Source organism: Rana temporaria, chromosome 7, assembly GCF_905171775.1.
Source record: "Rana temporaria chromosome 7, aRanTem1.1, whole genome shotgun sequence".
Classification (NCBI taxonomy): domain Eukaryota; kingdom Metazoa; phylum Chordata; class Amphibia; order Anura; family Ranidae; genus Rana; species Rana temporaria.
The window spans coordinates 189735801-189749737 of NC_053495.1; the positions used below are offsets into that span (position 1 = coordinate 189735801).

Below are 13937 nucleotides of genomic sequence, written 5' to 3' on the forward strand. Positions count from 1 at the left end.
TTTTTTGGTCTGGTTCAGGTGCGATCTGAGGTAAAACGGTTGAACAGAAACGCACAGAAACCGTGGCCGTTTGTATGAGCCCAGCCTCCGCCTACGTTCACACTAAAATCGCACAATTTCGAACCCACATTTCAGAGGCATCTGTGCGGGTTCCTGCCAAAAGTAGTGCAGGAACCACTTTTGGGGATCAGTGCGGCATCACACCAATTCCGATAGTTCCGTTGCCAGCAATAGGCGTCAATTTTACATGCGACTTGACATGTCAAAACGGTCTGATGTGAACATGGGCTTAAAGTAGTTCTTAGGGCTCTTTCACACCGGCGGCCCGTTCAGGTCCGCCTGCCATTTTTTTTGACGGACCTGAACGGGCGCTCTGTGCTCCTCTACGGAGCCGCGGATGTCAGCGGTGACATGCCCGCTGACATCCGACCCGCCAAAGTGTGACGGAGGAAAAACCTACTTTTCCATCCGTCTGGCGGATTGGATCGGGTAAACACGGACAGACGGTCCGTGTTCATCCCATCCCCCCATAGGAGAGAGCAGGGAAAAGACAGGGAGGTCTCTGCACAGTGTGCGGGGACCGCCCTGTCATCCGCCGGCTCAGCGGGGATCAACGGAGCGATCCCCGCTGTGCAAGCAGAGGTTCACGGGGCGGATCATTACTGATCCGCCCCGTGTGAAAGGGGCCTTAGGCTCAAGGTTTTTTTTACCCAAGACCCCTTTCACACTGGGGCTGCCCATGCCTTAGCGATAAAGCGCTGCTCGTTTTAGCAGCACTTTTCGGCAGCTAGCGGGGTGCTTTTAACATCAAGGAAAGGGTTAAAAACGCCCGTGTTGCAGCGCTTCGTAAGCGCTTTTCAGGCACTTCAGAAGTGCTGCCCATTCATTTCAATGGGTAGGGACATCTTGGAGCGCTCCCAAACCACCCCAAAGATGCTTCTTGCAGGACTTTTTTTCTAACGGCCCGCAAGTGCACCGCCCCCGTGTCAAAGCACTGCGGGCGGGGGGAAGCCTGGGCAGAGGAGAGGAGGGAAGCCAGAAGCACTGCGGGCAGGGCGCAACATAGGGGGGAAGGCCTGGGCAGAGGAGAGGAGGGGAGACAGAAGCACTGTGGGCAGGGCGCAACATAGGGGGGGGGGGGAAGGCCTGAGCAGAGGAGGGAAGCCAGAAGCACTGCGGGCGGGGCACAACATAGGGGGGGGAAGGCCTGGGCAGAGGAGATGAGGGGACACAGAAGCACTGCGGGCGGGGCGCAACATAGGGGGGGGGGGGGAAGGCCTGGGCAGAGGAGGGAAGCCAGAAGCACTGCGGGCGGGGCGCAACATGGGGGGGGGGGAAGCCTGGGCAGAGGAGAGGAGGAAAGCCAGAAGCACTGCGGGCAGGGCACAACATAGGGGGGAAGGCCTGGGCAGAGGAGAGGAGGGAAGCCAGAAGCACTGCGGGCAGGGCACAACATAGGGGGGGAAGGCCTGGGCAGAGGAGAGGAGGGAAGCCAGAAGCACTGCGGGCAGGGCGCAACATAGGGGGGAAGGCCTGGGCAGAGGAGGGGAGACAGAAGCACTGCGGGCGGGGCGCAACATAGGGGGGAAGCCAGGGCAGGGGAGAGGAGGGAAGCCAGAAGCACGACGGGTGGGGCGCAACATAGGGGGGGAAGCCTGGGCAGAGGAGAGGAGGGAAGCCAGAAGCACTGCGGGCAGGGCACAACATAGGGGGGGGAAGCCTGGGCAGAGGAGAGGAGGGAAGCCAGAAGCACTGCGGGCAGGGCGCAACATAGGGGGGAAGGCCTGGGCAGAGGAGGGGAGACAGTAGCACTGCGGGCGGGGCGCAACATAGGGGGGGGGGGAGGCCTGGGCAGAGGAGGGGAGACAGAAGCACTGCGGGTGGGGCGCAACATAGGGGGGGAAGGCCTGGGCAGAGGAGAGGAGGGAAGCCAGAAGCACTGCAGGCAGGGCACAACATAGGGGGCAAGCCTGGGCAGGGGAGAGGAGGGAAGCCAGAAGCACTGCAGGCAGGGTGCAACATAGGGGGGGGGGGGGGAAGCCCGGCAGTAGTTGAAATCAGCACCACACAGAGTGATTAGGGTGTGGCACACCCCCTGCACATGCCTATGTTCTTATCTGTTAAATTTTGGTCCATTAAATATCCATTTAATAACATTTTATTATGACTGTTTGACAAGTACAAAAAAAATCCATTCATCCAGCCAGAAAACCTGTGAGCTGAAAACTCCGTAGACTAAAACTCCCCCCCCCCCCATTTTATTTTCAGCCGTGACCAGACAAATTTCCAGGTTGAACAGAAGTTAGACTTTAGTAAAACCACCCAGGTCAGATTTTCCCAGCTGGATCAGCGCTGCGGGCTATAGTCTGCAATGCTGATCAGTATATTCTGATAGTGGGGAAGTCTCCCTACTATCAGAATACAATAGCCACACCTCCCAACTTTTTGTGATGGAAATTAGGGACATCTATTAGCAAAAGTATGCAGGCATAGGACACACCCCCTGCAACGCCCCCTTAAAAGGAGAACAATACAATTTTTTTTTTATTAAAGCCGCAAATGTTTGCTTTCTCCACCACAACTTTCTTTCTTTATACTAGGTTTTGAAATTTACAAATGCACAATTTAGAATTTGGATGAAAGGTTTAGCACTTAGAAACACTTTTTGAAAGATAACGAGTGCATTTTATATACAAACTATATAGATCAGACCAAAATGAGGGACAAATGAGGAGGAAAGTGGGACAGAGGGACATTGCTCCAAATCAGGGACACAAAATCGGAGACGGTCCCTCACAAAATCGGAGACGGTCCCTCACAAAATCGGAGACGGTCCCTCACAAAATCGGAGACGGTCCCTCACAAAATCAGAGACGGTCCCTCACAAAATCAGAGACGGTCCCTCACAAAATCAGAGACGGTCCCTCACAAAATCAGAGACGGTCCCTCACAAAATCAGAGACGGTCCCTCACAAAATCAGAGACGGTCCCTCACAAAATCAGAGACATTCCCTCACAAAATCAGAGACATTCCCTCACAAAATCGGAGACATTCCCTCACAAAATCGGAGACATTCCCTCACAAAATCAGAGACATTCCCTCACAAAATCAGAGACATTCCCTCACAAAATCAGAGACATTCCCTCACAAAATCAGAGACATTCCCTCACAAAATCAGAGACATTCCCTCACAAATCAGAGACATTCCCTCACAAATCAGAGACATTCCCTCACAAATCAGAGTCAGTGCCTCACAATCAGGGACAGTCAGGAGCTATGCAATAGCTCAGTGGGAAGGATTCCTCCATTACATGGAATGTGTGGATGGTGGAAATGGGTCACTTTTCTTAGTTCAACTTGCTGGTCGAATGAAAAAAAAAAACGGACTCATCTTTGAGCTGCTTTAAGTGTTATTTAGTCCTGACACACTCCCTTTCTACTGTCATCATCCTTGGACAGGAAGTGAATCAATGGCAGGATAAACAGGTAGAATAAAGAGGAAAAAACAAGAGTTGTGACTTGTGAGCTGCAATACTCTCCATTTTTGTTCTTGGGTGTGAGAGCCGGTTCACACAGGGGCGGCACGACTTAGGGTGGCGACATGAAGACGACATCTAAGGCGACTTGCAAAATGACTTCTGTATAGAAGTCAATGCAGGTCGCCCCCGAAGTAGTACAAGAACCTTTTTCTAAGTCGGAGCGACTTGCGTCGCTCCTATTAGAACGGTTCTATTCACTAGAATGGGACGCGACTTGTCAGGCGGCTGCGTCGCCTGACGAGTCGCCCCAGTGTGAACCGGGTGCAACAGGTTGTTGAGCCGTTTTTTTTACACCCCCATAAGCTCCAGAGGCAACCATATGGGGGGCATACTAATGCCATGGCTACAATGCTGTGCATCACAGCATGGCAAGATTTCCCCTCCAGTTGTGTTCAGCAGGCACTACCATCTGCCGCATTCAACTCATTCAAGTGAATGGGTTGAAACAGGCAGCGAGGAGGTGAAATATCACCCGTTAACAGGGCCGTCTTTAATATTGATTGGACCCTGGGCAAACATTTTCTCCCGGATCCACTTATCAACTATTTGCGGGCTCAAGGGGGCAACCGCTTTTTACCCCACAACAAAAACTGGGCCAGGGGCAGCTGTCCCCTTTTCCCTGCATTAAAGACAGCCCTGCCATGTAAACACCCTCTGAAAAGCATTCAGTTGCAAATCACTCTCCAGAGGCCAACACTTGTGTAAACTAGTGCTGGTTCATAATAATGCGGTGCGGGAAACCCCGCGATTCAGACACAAATCGCATCACATTCCTGTTCAAATTGCATGCGATTCTTTGAAGTGCGATTTGAGCCCATTCATTTTGTATGGCTCAAATGGCACTGAACCCTCACGAAAAAAAAGTGCATGCACTTTTGTCGCACTGGAATCGGACAGCATGGGTGTTCACACTCAGACTCTACCGATCGCATTGCGTTTCGAGACCTTTTTTTTGGGGGTAGATCCCCCGGGAAGCTTGACTACGATTGGATCGGCCTTAATATTTTTGAAGCTGCCGTTACCGATGTGTTACAGTCACAGATATTTTTAGAACACGCAGAAAATAAAAATAATGATTAAATGGCCCAATAATCACAATTTAAATTAATTGAACCTGCAGATACATTGATCTAATATTATTAACCACTTGAAAGCCGCGCTATAGAGGAAAGACGTCCACAGCGCGGCTCTCAACTGCTGGGTGGACGTCCCTGGACTTCCTTTTATGTGCATTCCCCGGGTGCGCAGCAGGCAAACACTGTGCCCGGGGCATCGCTGAGATTCCGATGCGCATGCCTGGCGGCCGCGATGTCCGCCAGCTACCCGCGACCGGCAGTGACAGCAGGGACGTGGAGCTCTGTGTATAAACACAGAGCTCCGCGTCCTGTCAGGGAGAGAGGAGACCGATCTGTGTCCCTTGTACATAGGGACACAGCATCAGTCACCTCCCCCAGTCAGTCCCCCTCCACACACAGTTAGAACACAGCCAGGGAATACATTTAACCCCTTCCTTGCCCCCTAGTGTTAACCCCTTCCCTGCAAGTCACATTTATACAGTAATAGTGCATTTTTATAGCACTGATCGCTGTATAAATATGAATGGTCCCAAAATTGTGTCAAAAAAGTGTCCGATACGTCCGCCGCAATATCGTAGGCCTGACAAAAAAAAAAAATCAAAATCGCAGATCGCCGCCATTACTAGAAAAAAAGAAATCATAAATCTATCCCCTATTTTGTAGGCGCTAGAACTTTTGCGCAAACCAATCAATATACGCTTATTGCGATTTTTTTTAACAAAAATATGTAGAAGAATACGTATTGGCCTAAACCGAGGGAAAAAAAAAATATTGGGATATTATAACAAAAAGTAAAAAATTTGTTTTTTTTTCTAAATTTTCTGTCTTTTTTTTGTTTATAGCGCAAAAAAAATAAATAAAAAAAAAATCGCAGAGATGATCAAATACCACCAAAAGAAAGCTCTATTTGTGGGAAAAAAATGATAAAAATATAATTTGGGTATAGTGTTGTATGACCGCGCAATTGTCATTCAAAATGCGTCAGCGCTGAAAGCTGGTCTGGGCAGGAAGGGGGTTTAAGTGCCCAGTAATGAAGTGGTTAATAATAATAATAATAATATTATATAATATTAAAGTGATAGTAAACTCTGGTCTACCACTTGTACCTATAGTAAGGCTTACCTGTAAGTACTGTGAAGATCTCCTAAATGTGCATGGTTTAGGAGATATTCATGCCAGCGACTACCTGTGCATGCGCGCTGAAGGTCCGGCATGCGAAAGGAAGTGACATCGTCGCGCCGAGGACGCAAACCCCGGGGGAAGAGGTCAGCCCTCTCAGCAGTGACCACGCAGTCGGTGGAGGGCTTCATTTTAAGGCAAGTCTCCCATAATGTGCTAGTAGGCGATAGTAGCACATTATAACATTGACGTGCAGGGATTCCCCCCCCCCCCCCCCCCGCCTTCCATCAACAGTGGTTTTCTACCCACTTTAAAGTAGTAGTAAATCACAGCATTAAAAAAAAAAAAAAAAATACAACTTAATGGCATAATGTGCTAGTATGCATCGCATACTGGCACATTATGAAATACTTACCTTAGAACAAAGCCCTCCAGTGATGCGCTGTTGCCACCGACAGGCCTTCCTTCTGGGTCCACGAGCCCAGGCAGCTTAAATGGCCGAGCCACGATGATGTCACTCCCATGCAATGCATGAGTCAAGGCCGCGGGCACATCGCTCTGAAGGTACGGCACGGGTATGCCGTTTGTTCAGAGCGCATGCCCCAGTGAAGTCACCGGCTGCCAAAAGAGCGCATATCTCCTAAACCGTGCAGGTTTAGAAGATACAGCAATATCTCGAATTGCGAGTAACACGGTTTACGAGCGTTTCGCAATCTGAGCTATCATTTTTTTATTGACTCGGTTTGCGAGGGTTGTCTCGCAAAAGGAGCAGGATTCAAGCCTCAGGGGTGTGCAGTACCGCATTTGGCCAGAGGTGCAGGGGCGCTAATGACACTCGGAAACACTACGTTCCCGAGTGACTCCCAGTGCATCTGAGCAGTTCTGAGTGTTTCCAAATGTCTCCGGCGCCCCCCCCCCCCACCTCTGGTTACATTCGGTACTGCATACACTAGTAAACTCGCTTTGATATACGAGTGCTTTGGATTAAAAATCCCCAAGCGGACTTTACTACCACTTTATAAATAAAGAAATAAATAATAATGACTCCATGCATGAGCCATGAAAATAAATAAATTGGAAAGGGGGTCTTAAATTTGGATTAATTGTAAAATAAAAAAATCTATCCATGTGTGACCAGAGAAGGGACTGCATGCGCTTTATTTCCCTGCGATAAAGGGATCAGACATTTTATGGCTTCTGATTCAACAAGTTCTCTCACCACCCCAGGGGCCAAATATAATCATGTTCATGAACGCAAATGGCTGCCGTTCCAACAACAAAGCTATTTCCCCCGGGAATTGTTAGTCATTCCAATCGCATGTCTTAAGCCTGGTACACGCGATCAGATTTTCCGCAGACAAAGTGTAGGACTTTTGTCCGAAGGGCGTTGGCCATAAACTTGTATTGCATACAAACAGTAAAGAATTGTCAGCCAACAAACACAAAACATGGTTCTTTAGCGCCACCCTTTGGGCAACTTCTGCCGATTTAACGGCTTGCTGACCAGCCGCCGCCGTTTTACGGCGGCAGGTCGGCTCTGCTGGGCGAGAGCACGTAGCTATACGTCACCTTGCCCAGCAGCCAATAGGGGGGCGCGCGCTTGCCAGCTTGTCCCTGACTCCCGTGCACGTGCCCGCCAGCGGGTAAACACACAGCTCCCGGTCCTGTCAGGGGAAAAATGCCTGACCGTCTGTTCATACAATGTATAAACAGTGATCAGTCATTTCCCCTAGTGAGTCCCACCCCTCCCTTCAGTTAGAACACACCCAGGGAACATACTTAACCCCTTCCCCGCCCCCTAGTGTTAACCCCTTCCCTGCCAGTGGCATTTTTATAGTAATCAATGCATTTTTATAGCACTGATTTTTTTATTGAACCGTCTGACGTCCCCCGGGATTTGGCCTGTGTGTACTAGGCTTAAATGTATGTAAATGCCACTCTCATCCTTTCTAAACTACTGCCATAGTGCTGATCTATAAGGATATAGATGCCTCCTGCATGTATCCTTACCTGTCAAATGTCTCCCCTCTGTCTGTTATAAGAACTGAAAAACTACAGATTCTGTGGGTGGGTCTGTTGTCTGGAGCTAGGTGGGTGGAGTTGTGATGTCAGTAGACTCCCCGCCCTCCTCTACACTCCCCTAGTCAACATGCATTTTTTCCTGTGTGTTTCTTACACTAAATTCTCCTATGATCACTAACATTCAGTCACAATCCAGAAAAGTAACCACATGACTTCAGAAAAGGAGTGGGGGTGGGAATTAAAAAATAATGCCTGTCTCCAGGCTAGTGCATGAGATATGTAAATAACCTGTCACTCACAGCAAGGGGGCGGAACGGACTAAGGTTTTTCTCTGTAAATTTGTTTTATTTCACTGAACAATAAAAGAGGATTGCTCAGAGCTGGATTAACTCTGTGTGGCAAGACTGGGCGCAGATGATAGGGAATCTTATACCCTACATTGTGACATCAAAAATAATAATAGTAATAATTTCGGGCTTACATCCACTTTAAGTCTAGGGGAAAAGAAAAAAGCAGTTTTACTTACCTGATCCTCCACTTCCCTGGCAAATGGCACTCCCCTCTGCTCCAGCAGTGGACTGTCCCCCGGTGTCCTCTCATCCTATACAGGGTATGGCCCCTGCCAATGGTCTTAACATCTGAAGACCTTAGACCACTGGAGCATAAGAGGCTTGCAGGGTCAGAGTGCAGTGCAGAGGAGCCTGTGGGACTGGAGGATCCAGGGCTGTCCTAATGCATGGGCACAGCCCAGGGGCCCCAAGTGCATGCCCCCCCATGATAATCTTGCATTACATCATACTTTCCAACTGTCAGTCAAGATTTTTATTAACCACTTGCCGCCCGCTCTATTACAAAATGACGGCGGCAAAGTGGTTTCAATATCATGACTGGACGTCATATGACGTCCTCAGGATATTGAGCCGCTGCGCGTCCCCGGGGGCACGCATCGCGGCGATCGTTGTTGCAGGGTGTCAGTCTGACACCCCGCAACACTGATCTGGGTAAAGAGTCTCTGACGGAGACTCTTTACCATGTGATCAGTCGTGTCCAATCACGGCCGATCACGATGTAAACAAGAGCCGGTTATCGGCTTTTCCTTACTCGCGTCTGTCAGACGTAAGTAGAGGAGAGCCGATCGGCTGCTCCTCTGACAGGGGAGGTTTGTGCTGATCGATTATCAGCACAGCCCCCCCCCCCCCGAGGATGCCCACACTAGACCACCAGGGATGCCACCCTAGACCACCAGGGATGCCACCCTAGACCACTAGGATGCCAATCAGTGCCTACAATGGATGCCAATCAGTGCCCACAATGGATGCCAATCAGTGCCCACAATGGACATCACTGATTGGCAGGCATTGTTGGTTGGCACTGATTGGCATCCATAAGTACAATATAATACAGTACATCCGTGCCACCTATCAGTGCCCATCCATGCCACCTATCACTGCCCATCCATGTTGCCTATCTGTGCCCACCTGTGTCGCAAATCTGTGCCCATCTGTGCAGCCTATCAGTGCCGCCTATCAGTGATGCATATTAGTGCCCCATCAATTCCAATTCATCAGTGCCACCTCATTGGTGCCCATCAGTGCCGCCTTATCAGTGCCCATCAGTGAAGGAGAAAATGTACTTATTTACAAAGTTTTGTAACGGAACAAAAAAAAAAGCATTTGTTTTTCAAAATTTTCGGTCTGTTTCATTTTTTTTTTTTTTCGAAAATAAAAACCGCAGAGGTGATCAAATACCACCAAAAGAAAGCTCTATTTGTGGGAACAAAATGATAAAAATTTAGTTTGGGTACAGTGTAGCATGACCGCGCAATTGTGATTCAAAGTGCAACAGCGCTGAAAATTGGTCTGGGCACAGTGGGCAGGAAGGTGTATAAGTGCCCAGTATGGAAGTGGTTAAACTGTCCTGGGAAGCATCCAAGAACCTGTACTGTGCCTCCTGATGCCAGTATTGTGCCCATCTGACCCCCACCCCTGTACTGTGCCCTTTGTGTCGATAAGTCTTTGATCTATAGTACATTTTCTTACTGTTTAAAATACATTTTATTGAAAGTACTGATAAAATATATGTTTAATTCTTTCAACTATTTAGAACTTTAATTCTGGAGAATAGGAGCATAAACTGGGGGCAGGCTGGTAGGGGCCCCAGTGTATTACTTAGCCCAGGGGCCAATGAAGCTTTTAAGGAGGCCCTGGGAAGACCAGGTAAGTAATAGTGCTTTTCCAGGTAAGTAATAGTGCTTTTCCAGGTAAGCAATAGGGCTTTTCCAGGTAAGCAATAGGGCTTTACCAGGTAAGCAATAGGGCTTTACCAGGTAAGCAATAGGGCTTTACCAGGTAAGCAATAGGGCTTTACCAGGTAAGCAATAGGGCTTTACCAGGTAAGCAATAGGGCTTTACCAGGTAAGCAATAGGGCTTTACCAGGTAAGCAATAGGGCTTTACCAGGTAAGTAATAGGGCTTTACCAGGTAAGTAATAGGGCTTTACCAGGTAAGTAATAGGGCTTTACCAGGTAAGTAATAGGGCTTTACCAGGTAAGCAATAGGGCTTTACCAGGTAAGTAATAGGGCTTTACCAGGTAAGTAATAGGGCTTTACCAGGTAAGCAATAGGGCTTTACCAGGTAAGCAATAGGGCTTTACCAGGTAAGCAATAAGGCTTTACCAGGTAAGCAATAGGGCTTTTCCAGGTAAGCAATAGGGCTTTTCCAGGTAAGCAATAGGGCTTTTCCAGGTAAGCAATAGGGCTTTTCCAGGTAAGCAATAGTGCTTTACCAGGTAAGTAATAGGGCTTTACCAGGTAAGTAATAGGGCTTTTCCAGGTAAGTAATAGTGCTTTACCAGGTAAGTAATAGTGCTTTACCAGGTAAGTAATAGTGCTTTACCAGGTAAGTAATAGGGCTTTTCCAGGTAAGTAATAGTGCTTTTCATGGTCCCCTGGAAATAAAGGAGATGCTAACCCTTGAAGTGCAGGCACAGTCCCACTACAAGGAAGGACTTTTACATTTTTGATGAGAAGATAAAGTGGAGGCGATATACAAGGATTGCCGGCGTATTGTGGTACGGTACTGTGTGCACATTTTAAATGGCAGCCCTGTGAGCTGTTAGGACTTACAGACAACACACATGGACAGCAGAGTATTGCAATGCTGTATATTGCAGTGAATGGCCTGCCTTCACATAGGGCACCTTACAGGGGCGGACTGACCATTTGGGAACTAACTCGGGCACTGCCCGAGGGCTCCATGCCATTAGGGGGTCCCAATCAGGGTTTCCAGGCTCAGTAAAACAATCGGGTTTGGCTTGAAGAAAAAGCGGCAACCCTAACCTCATCACCCGATACCATGGAGGCCTAAAGGAGTGACTGTTCACTTAGCAAATCAGAACGTGAATTACAGTAAATAAGGTGAACTGGTGTTCACTTCAAATATCCAATTAGTGCCGAAAGTTGAAGACCAATGCTCATTACAGAGATACCAATACTGGAGACCAATTTAAAAAAGATTGCAGTTTCCTCTGAGATTAGGTTTTAGGCTACATGCAGACGGCCGAATACATTTTACTGATCACATAGGCATCATTTTTAATGGGACAAAGTTCCTACGTAAATGATCACTGAAATGCTTCTGTTTAGATCCATAAAGATGCATATGGGGGTTATTTACCAAAGGCAAATCCTCTTTGCACTACAAGTGCAATTGGAAGTGCAGTCGCTGTAAATCTGAAATGAGGGGAAGCTCTGCTGATTTTATTATCCAATCATGTGCAAGCTAAAAAAAAATATATATATATCCCTTGGATCTACAGCGGCTGCACTTCCAAGTGCACTTGTAGTGCAAAGTGGATTTGCCTTTCGTAAATAACCAATATATGCACATACATGTGTAAAATGCAGGTCTTCACTTTTTGGTTATGGAGCTAAATGTAAAGCATGTTTGTGTGTCTTTGTGCACGCTCCCTTAGAAAACAATACACCTGCATTCAGATCTGTAAACAAAAAGCAATTTAAGTTGGGTTTGCAAATGGTCGTATCTATGTATCCAGAATAATTACTAGCAAACCTCAGGGGCCAACTCTGCATGTTTTTGGGATGGATCTACAAATCTGCCCTCATGTTGTAAAGCAATGCACAAATGATTGGCAGTATATAAGTCCTTAATAATAATAATAATAATAATAATAATAATAATAATAATAATAATAATAAACAAAAATCTCCATGGCCAGTTTTATGTTGCTCTTTCTTGAGTCAGAAATCCCCAAAAATTACTATATTTTGTAAAATTCCCATACCCACACAACAAATATAGAATATTCTAAAGAATTTCAAGATAAACTAACAGTGTTTACTATGGCTGTTCAGCAAATAGGCACACTTTTGCGCATTTAGAAATTTTATATTATAGCCACACACACATAATATATATATATATATATATATATATATATATATATATATATATATATATATACACACACATACATATACATATATATATATACACATATAGATAGAATACAAAATATATAATATACACACACAAAATATTTGTTTGTATATATATATATATATATATATATATATATATATATATACACACATACAAACAAATATTTTGTGTGTGTATATTATATATTTTGTATTCTATCTATATGTATATATGTGTATATATATATATATATATATATATATATATATATATATATATATATATATATATATATATATATATACACACACACACACACACACACACATATACACACCCATTTGTTGGACGGCCATAGTGAACATTTTTCAAATAAGAATTTCAAAATATTTAAAAGAAATAAAAAAAGTGATAGATCTATCATTTTTTTCTTTTTAAATTACCAGCATTTAACAAAACTACAAGGCCAAAACAAACAAAAAAAAAGTATACAGATATCATTGGCTATTAAAATACAATATAAATAAAATATACACACAAGTATCGCATACGGTGTGCATTTAGTAAAATAGCACACTGCAGAATGCAAAGGCATGCAAAAAAAAACAGAATGGCGCACTAGATTTGCACCATGTGTATGGACTGCTACACACAGACATAAGACAGAGGTTCTCAAATTGTTCAAATTCAACATTTACGCATTTCAAAAATATTGGGGTTATTTACTAAAGGCAAATCCACTTTGCACTACACCACTGTGCAAAGTGCACTTGAAATTGCACTGAAAGTGCACTTGGAAGTGCAGTCGCTGTAGATCCGAGGGGGCCAGGCAAGGAAAATAAAAAACAGAATTTTAGCTTGCACGTGATTGGATAATAAAATCAGCAGAGCTTCCCCTCATTTCAGATTTACCCCTCAGATTTACAGCGACTGCACTTCTAAGTGCACTTTCAGTGCAATTTCAAGCGCACTTTGCACTTGTAGCGCAAAGTGAATTTGCCTTTCGTAAATAACCCCCATATTTTATTTGGCAAAGTGATCCTTGCAAGAACCCCAAAAAATGGATCTATGCAACCAGAATTTTTGGCCCAGTTCCCATTGTTAATTGGAGTACACTATATTTTTATTTTATTTCTTTTTAATTTAATTTTTACATAAGAGAACTGAATAATTGCACATAATGGGGCTGATTTACTAAAGGCAATGGGGCTGCTTACTTTGCAAATAAATTTTTCCTTAGCTTGTGAATGAGCTTGTGAATGAGCCGAGTTCCATCATCCAATCATATGCAAGCAAAAATACTGTATTTTTATTTTCCTTGCATTCACTAAACATCAACCCCAATACATGCAAGTGTAGTTGGGACACTTATGACATGTAAATGTCTATTTTGCAAATTCTTGATTTCTCAGTAGCTAGGATTTAAGGAAAATGTTATGAAGACTTCCACAGACAAAAAGAAGTACACAACATTCCTAACATTATTCTATTGCAAATGAAAAGTCATTGGGAAACCATCTTCCCATCATATACATTTTAAAGAATAATCTCTAAAACCCCAATAAAATTTATTTTTTCATTTATTGGGGTCTGCTTCATTTTGTCTATTGCAGTCTTCGAAACAGTGAACTTGATATATATCTAGCAAAGGGTTCCCAGAGCCTACTTTGGTTTAGATTTATGGAAAATGGGTTGTATGAAATACAGAAAGACCAATGAATAGGCTGAAAATCTGGGGTT

The 13937-nt window shown here is 45.3% G+C and overlaps 1 protein-coding gene across 5 annotated transcripts in view; it reads right to left on the reverse strand.

Moving 5' to 3' along the window:
- LHX8 (LIM homeobox 8) overlaps positions 1 to 13937 on the reverse strand; it is a 74460-nt gene that overhangs the window by 39307 nt on the left and 21216 nt on the right. The gene's annotated exons all lie outside the window — the stretch shown is intronic.